Here is an 8,884-nt window from a genome sequence, read left to right as displayed (position 1 = left end):
TCCATGTTAACTTTGTTGTTTGAACATGCATTGTATTATCAGGCCAAAGACAGTTCTTGATCCATCTTCCGCAATCTTTCATTACATTTGGACAAAGGTTTTCGTACAAAATAAGAGATTTAGACAAGTCAGTAGTTTATAATGATTATCATTGGTTTAAACGATACCCTTATTTAAACTGATAACGCAGGGAGTCATTATAGAGTGCCACCTGGCGTCATCGCTTTTAGAATTCTGTGTTTGAACAGTTGGTTTTGATTGAAATTACTTCTGAGATACTCTGTTTATAGTATATCTACTTTTTCTGTGGGTTCTGAGTGTAAAGTTCCATTGGAATTTAGTGGTGGTATTTTACTCTCATCTGACCTTGTGTGATATGTTAATGTCCAGCATTGATTTATTCAGGTTGGATTTCTCGAGGTTTGTTCAGGTCTGATGGTTATACTATACTGTAATTTGTGTTTATACTTTCAATTTCCAGTTTTTAATTATCTTATACCATAAATTATTATTTCTTATTAGACGTTTGATGCAAGTTGTGATCTAGTCTTTTTTGGTATTTTTTAGACATGTTTTCGCCAAGTTTAGTTTTTGGGAATGTAACCACAACCTATTTACTCCCGAGTTCTGTTCATTTATCAAAGTGATCTCTTTTAGAGTTATTTAGATATAAACTATTATTTTCATAATTTGCTTTCCTGTGTAACGGTATAAATGACGGATTTGAAAGATTTCTGGGAGTTTACATTTACTTCTGCAAAAATGGTGTCTTTGTCTGATTGTCCGGTTCAGTTTCATGAAGCTTTGTAGATAATTTATTACAACAAGGTCAAGTGAATGAGGCCATCTAGTGGATTTGTTTACAAGTTGCGCCACCCTTTCATTACCTAATATGCCAACACATTTTTATTTATTTGCTACACTTTGCATATGCAGCTTCATTTCTTTGATAAAACAATTCTAGTCCGGTAGATTGATGTCGCCAGCTGAGATAAAAAAAAAAAAGCATTTCTTATTTCACAAGCTCCGTCTAAGCTGATTTCATATTCAGGATATCTCTTTTCATTTAATGTTCTTTTGGGTTGAAATAACGTGCCAGTTTTATATCCAACACAGTCATTTTGCAGCTCTGGTACTGCTTATGTTATGCATGCGACATTGACGGTTTTAAGTCCCCCTTCATTTGTGTTTCACTTTTTTCTGTGTATACCTAATCGGTCTAGCAAGTATTGTGTGTCTTTTATTTATTAATCCAGCCAGGTCTCAATTTAAAATAAAATATGTGTTTGGTTTCGAGTAGCTTTCAACAATGACCATATTCAATACCGTATAGTAATCTATAAAAGCTCCAACCATTACAATAAGTTAAACAATTCGAACGGGAATTATAGCTCTCTACCAAAAGCAGTATCTTTTAACCCAAAACTCTACCATGTAGTCGGTAAATGTTGTTGTAGCGGGTATATTATCAGCTTAATCGATATCTTCTAGAGTTGTACGCTTAACATTTCACAAAAGAGGGACAAATTATAAACAGCTCGGACAAACTGAAAAAGAAACTTGCTATAAAAAATATCTCTCAAGATTGACACAGGAATATGCTAGCTTGGGTGCAAATTGTTTACATTATGCCAGTTGTAAAGCTTTGCTACTGAACTATTGTATTTTATTATAGAACGTATTGCTTTATACATGTACAACTATCAAATATTAGAAAGAAGTTTTTGAAAAAAAAAAGAATAAATAAGTTGAATGCCAATTATGTGTAAGAATAGAAACAGTTGTATGACCTAAAATAACTAAAATAATAGTCGAAGCAATCCAGGGTAGTTTAAACCTTAGTTTCTGATACATTTATGAATTTATGAAAGTAGAATTTCAGACAAATTTGTTATATAGTATGTCAATACTGAAGTACCGATTACTGAGCGAATGATTCTCTGTAGACTGATAGACAGCATGCAGCGATATCGACGACCCAGTGCAGAAAAAAATGAAAACAACATTTCGTTTATCCGAAGTGCTTTTCTGAAGAAAAAAATTAATACAAAAAGTACTTTATTATTTGTTATATGACACAAACCCAAAAAAGTATTCGAAAATGATTTTAAAATAGCAAATATTTATGAGATGAAAAAATAATCTTATTTTCCCTAGAATTGCACAAAGATGATAACAAAGATGACGTATCTTATGATACTTCGAAATTGAATTATTTCATACTTTAAAAAAAAGTTAAACTATCTACTTCCCTAAATATAAAGTATAATTACATTGAATCTTTAAATCAAGATTTAAAACGGGATACTGTTTCGTCCGTACCTTTTGTTTTATTTAAATTGACGCACCTTAATGTTTTCCAAAGAAACGTGACAAGAAAGATGTTACCGTGAGACACGGAAATAAAACTATGTTCAAGTCAAAATCCCACTCAAAATGTATTTTAACTTAACCTCCAACAATAGAACCGATCCTTGCAAGTTTAGTGCGTTCTAGATGTATTTCATTTATTGTGTTTATATTTCTGTCCGGCTCGTGATTAATTAGTTTTTTTAAATACATGTTTTTTATTCAAATTATAGTAACAGTTATCAAAGGAACCAGGATTATAATTTAATATGCCAGACAAGTACAAAGTTGAAGAGCATTGCGGAACCAAAATTCCAAAAACTTTTGTCAAATACGGCTAAGGTTATCTTTGCCTGTGATACAAAAATCCATAGTTTTTCGAAAATTTAAGTTTTGAAAACAGAAAATATATATAAAAATGACCATATAATTGATATTCATGTCAACACCGAAGTGTTAAAATAGAATTATCCACTACAAATTTAAAGAAATGCTCACTGAGATGCACATTAAAAAACGATTTTGTCAGATATCCAATTTTACACAGAAACAATAATGATAGCAGCATCATTATATGATAAACTGAAATTTCATTCAGGCGAAGCCTCCACATAGCGCTGTGTACCCACACAAGAATGCAGTTTAATATATACTAATGCAATATCTTTAAAATCTTTCTTAAAATTGAAGTTGTGCTTTATTACCTACATACAGTAAAGTAACTAGAAGCGTACAAAAACACTTGGTTCGAATAGTGACCTACAGTAAGATTGATCTTTTACAATTTTAACAATCTTTCCTGACAAAACATGCACATACAAACCTTAAAAATAAATAAAACACGTCATAAATGTTTGAATTTAATGTCAATTAATTTAATCAAAAGCAGAATATTTGAAAGCCAATGATGTATAAGAACCGAAACAGCTACTCTTGATACCCCCCTCCACACACACAGACACACAAGATACCACGAGACCACCGATGCGTTTACATAGGCTTTTCATTTTAAGGAAGAATTAAAAAAACAAAAACAAGACACAATTGATAAGATAATTTCCTTGTAAATGAAATAATATCTTATAGACTATGACTAATATGAATATCTAAAAGTCTAACAATAATAAAAAGCTTTATGCACATAATTTATGAACAACACTGAATGTGCATGGGTATATATAAGTACAAAACATTTCAATTTCTACAGTCAACATGTAAAGTTGCATGCATACAGTTATTGAAGTAAGTGACTATTTCATTGTATATTTTGTTAAATCGTTTTTGCGCAGAGAATTTCATTTTCCTTATTACTATAACATTTTATTATATATGGTAAATCTAAAGAGAAATATAGAAAGTAACCAACAAGGACAGAAAATAAGAACATAATCATCTGGAGACATGCCACATGCATTAGTAAATTAATTTAAAAAACTTTGTATGCAATATCCTATGAATCTAGCTTTACAGATTTAAAGATATCAGTGTATGTGGTAGGTTGGTGCTTATATCTCAAACTCAACAAACTAATTTTTATACATCTGATACGCATTTTAAAAATTATTATATCAGTGACACTCGAAGCAACAAGAACTGTAAGTAAACTCACAAAAGGGTATCACAATTTGTATTATGTCTACAAAATATATTAAACAATCTTTCACTGTGTACATTATACCTTTGTAAAGTTTCATCTATACCAACAAAGCCGTTTAAAACAATTCCAATTAAGTAACATCGGTTATCTCCCTTTGAACATCTAGGGCTAGGAATATATTCCTACATCTTCATTCTCAGATTTTTTGTTCTACTTCTGTAAATTTTCATCAATTTCAGAAGATACCTTATATTCCTAAACATGTAGACTTTTTCGGTCCAGGTGGCTTATAATTACTGTTTCGTTTTTCTATGATTTCGTTGGTTATTGGTTTATATTGTAGCGATGTTCTTATGTTTCTAGATGCACGATTGATGATCCTTGCCTTGTATCTACATTTTTTACATGTGTTATGTTTTCTTTTATTCTTTATAATATATGATGTATGATACATTAACTGAGAAGTCTAAACATACTTATTCTCAATTTCATGACTGTTCCAAAGCATATTTTATGTTTTGTTTTGATTATTCAGTGATCATGCAATGACTCTTTTTTAGCAATGGAATTTCCAGCCGCGCCGCTGAAGTCAAATTTCTCACTAGAACTTTTTGATTTTCTCTGCAAAATTGTTGGCTCTGAAAAAGACGTCCGAGCACGACGAATTTTCTTTAAAGTGCTAGATCATGCTTTACAGTACAGTCCTAAGTGGCGAGTAGTGACAAGTGGAAGTAAATCAGAAGGCTTAGACTTACCAGGGAGCGACTTGGATATCATGTATATCAACCAGGTCGACACAGTATACACTACACAATCTGAAATACCGAGTGACTTGCCATATGGACTCTTTTTAAATTTCGAAAATACACCACCGGGGTATGTGCATATTGAGCTACATCTGAAAAAAAGAAATTGTAAAAAACAAAATCATGTGTACTCTGGAAACCACATTTTATTATCAAATGAACACTACAAAAACTTAATACAAGACATGAATATTTCAAAAGCTCGGAGCAAAATATTGGACAGTTTTTCAGAGATACATGGACCTTGTTCTTCTACCATTCGTGGATCGTTTGATTTCTTGTCTACTTACAAATGTCATTCGTGGCCGACAATAGCTGTAGAGTGGATAACAAGACCCCGCAATTATGAATGGCCCCCAACAGAACTGATTGAAGATATAGTACGAGATAATGTATTACTTGCTCCTATCGGAAGTAAATTTAATAACAAGAAGGACAATCCTTACGAATGGAGAATGTCTTTCTCAATTGCGGAAAAAAAACTTGTTCATACATTCAATCATACACAAATTATGTGTTATGCATTACTAAAATATACATTAAAAGAAGTATTAGTAGTTCACGAAAAATTAAAAGATTCCTTGTGTTCATACTTTATGAAAACAGTATTATTCTGGATGATTGAAGAATCTCAGATTTCTGAATGGCAACCTTCCAAATTGTTTGAATGCTTTCAAGCATGCATTAAAAGACTAGTATTTTTTATACAGTACAATATCCTTCCGAACTATTTTATACCAAACAACAATTTGATAGAAGGTAAAATTGATGTACCTAAAAAGAAGTTTTTACTATCACTTTTACGTAATTTTTTAACTAATGGAAATGGTTCCTTAAAACAAATACAAACTCTTTCACATTTGTTTGACCATATTGAAGCACCTTTAACTTCTAAAATGTTCAAATTAAACTATTGTAACATAGACTTAATCATCTATCCGCTTTTACATTATATGCATGGGATAGGATATGGAGGTAGTAATACCATATATCAGCCGATTTATTTTATAATGTCTCCTAGAAAATGTAAGCTTTTAAAGCACATATGCTTCATTTGGTTTTCAAAACTGTGCGGATCGTTGGCGAAGCATTATCCATTTATGATATGCCATGATAGATATATCACAAAGTTAAAAAATCGAAAATGTAATAAAACATTCTATCCAGACTACAAAAAATGCATTTGGTATACCATACTAGGTACGTTTTCTGATTCATATACCGGTTGGCTTCTACTGGCCGAATTCTTTTTTCAACGCAAACAACATAGAAAAGCTGTTGAGATTATTCAACTATGTCAATATAAAAGTTCGACCAAACCTCAGATAATAACTCCTGGTTTGAAGCCTCCCTCCATTAGTAAAATGTTGGAAAAAATTGGATTTCATTTTGTGCAGCGATTTAAGCATTCGTGTTCGGATTTATTTTATCTTACCCCAAAAGGAAAGCCACATATAATGTTTTATCAAGAAGATTCTCAAACTCCAAATGTTGAGGAGGACGTGCTAATTATTCATCCGCAGATACGAATGTATTATTTACAATTTCTCTGCCATCATTATCTAGGAAACAACCTTGAAAAATGGAAGGCTCTTCGTTTACTGAAAGACTTTAATCTACAAAGTACAACTTCGGTGGATTACCTGGATTCGATCCTTAATTTATGTCTAGCAATTCGAGAAGCTGATGAGACAATACCTGTTTTCATATTAATGGATTTTTATCGCTTCTACTTCAAACTTCCTCTTATATACAAGGATTTGTTTGTTAAACATTTTAATCCTGGTAAACGTATTGCAAAAAATACGGCGATTGACATTCTGCAGCCTTTAGTTGAGGGTGGTTCGGTGCCGCCTGTTTTGAAAAAAGGTTTAAGCTTAGTATCTGATTTCTTAAATATTGAATTTTAGTAACGTTTATTAATATTTCAAACGTTACATACAATTTTAATGTCATGTTTTCTACAACCCTTTTAATATCCAAAAAATTTATGTGAAATCTTGCACAGAACAATGCATGTTTTATTGTTTTAGGTAGTCTGAATTTTATATTTTCTGCTACTACTTCTAACTTTTAAGTACACTACACATTTTTTTTTAATATAATTTCTCCATTTTTCATTGTAATTGCATATTCACATACTAGTAATTTAAAATATATATATTATGTATCATGTATCGGGTTCTACTCGCCCTTTCCGAGACTCTTATACCCCATTCACAATGTGAACCCAAAGTGAAGTTAATATGAGGTTGTTGCTATATGACGTTTGCTTTTAAAAATAAGTCTTCAATGTGACGTAACTAATATATATCTAATGAGGTTACTTAGATTTTTTACAAACGTTCAGTAACCGTATTCACTGGGTCACGAATAATATTACTCATATAAAATTAGCGGCAGCAAAATGGATATATTAAAGTATATTTATCCAGTTGAAAAGCCTGCATAAAGACAAATTATGAACCCTATATGATTTACGTCGCTTTTTTTTTTTTTGGCGAACAATGGGTGCGATTTGGATCAAGTGACGTTTAATATTTGCAAACAAGCGAAGTGCATGGTTGCATGATGGTGATCGAACACCTCCAAAGCACACAGGAGTGCAGTAAAAAATCAGACTTAAAAATAATGCATCTAAATATTTACAGTGGACAGATACGGGTTATAAATTTTGCGCTATAAACATTTCTATTTTTGAAAATCACAAACCGGGATAATTTTTGTATCAAGTGTGAACTGGGGTGACCAATGCATCCCTCACGGAAGAGAACACTTTAAGTCCTATTATTCACTAAAAAGACTGACTTATTTCATATTGTATCCGAGAAATAGACATAAAACAAAAATATAAAAACTCATTAACAATGAAGAAAAGGTAAAAGTGGAAAGAGGTTAAATAATCTATTAGTATAATACCTCTCTACAAATGTTTCGGTTATGTCATCAGTTTAAAAGTTGATGAATGCTTGATTAATTATACAAGCAACATAAGTTCCCCACTGTTTGGGTCAAATAAGATATATTTATCGATGTTATTCATTCTGTTTTCTTAACCAAATATTGACACAATTTCAGCCAAAAATGTTCAAAGTCTGTTGCCTTCTATATAGATGAAGCTAAATTGGATTGGATGGTTTAAAATAAAATGGACACTTACTACTTTTTCCTTTAACTTTAAATCTTCTGTATTCTCGGTAAAATGGACGAAATTGATACAATTTAATACCATTGGAAAGAAATATTCTAATATAGTTTCGGTTGTGAAAGATTACACGTTTTTTCTTAAATTCTGAAAGACATGATTTAAACGTTATCATATTTCTTTGCTACTACAAAAGAACATGTAAAGTTTTAAAATTTCGGTTGTAACTTGTCGGAAGTTAGTAGTAAATATAAGATATCCGACAAAAAGAGAGGTAATCAAAGTTCATAAGTCTAATCAATACAAACAACACAAAGGTCAAACGAAGAATAACGAAAACAACAATGACAAAACATTACACATGTATACAATGAAGATTAGCAACACGAACCCTAAGAACTCATATGTTCCGGAAGTGTTAGCAGTTGCTGATCCAAACTTAGAACCGCCGTGTAGCTCGTGCAAATACGTTTCATTCTGTAATATCACAATCGAAAACGAATATGGATATAAACTCATCATATAAACCAGGACTGGTACTATACTATATGATGTTTGAATTAATGGAAGATATCTACCAGCGAAATTTGAAATTGTCCAAGTATCTAGCTTTGGTCTGTGGCGATCGAAATTCATTCAAAATAATTAATCTTAGTTAAGCTGACTTCCGAAAATTAATTTGCTTGACTGTCAAACCATTCCTTTTAGTAAACAATATATAACATGCGATAACGAGGCACTATGTAATTGAAACACCACAATGTTTGCTGGGTATCGGTAATATGTGACACCGATATTCAATAACATATGCTAGTTTTGGTGTTATAGCTTCCTTGTAAGCAGTTTATCTCCATTAAAGAATGCGTGATAAAAAAAAAAGCAAGCCCTGAAAAAAAACGTACCATGGAATGTGTATATTCAAAATACAGGCTCTGGTGCGCTGTTGCTATACTGACGTAAAAGGAAAATTTACATGGGGAATACTAA

General features: G+C 31.6%; 1 long non-coding RNA gene across 1 annotated transcript; it reads left to right on the top strand.

Annotated features, from left to right (window-relative positions):
• The first annotated feature begins 3,438 nt into the window (after positions 1-3,438).
• Positions 3,439-8,260, top strand: LOC139480985 (uncharacterized). Its single transcript, XR_011654544.1, has 2 exons — positions 3,439-3,591; positions 4,507-8,260. It is a non-coding gene; the product is annotated as an uncharacterized lncRNA (long non-coding RNA).
• Positions 8,261-8,884: the final 624 nt, after the last annotated feature.

This window comes from Mytilus edulis, chromosome 7, assembly GCF_963676685.1.
Source record: "Mytilus edulis chromosome 7, xbMytEdul2.2, whole genome shotgun sequence".
Taxonomy (NCBI): Eukaryota; Metazoa; Mollusca; class Bivalvia; order Mytilida; family Mytilidae; genus Mytilus; species Mytilus edulis.
Note: the sequence above shows the minus strand (reverse complement) of the source record. Positions and strands in the feature narration are given on the sequence as shown.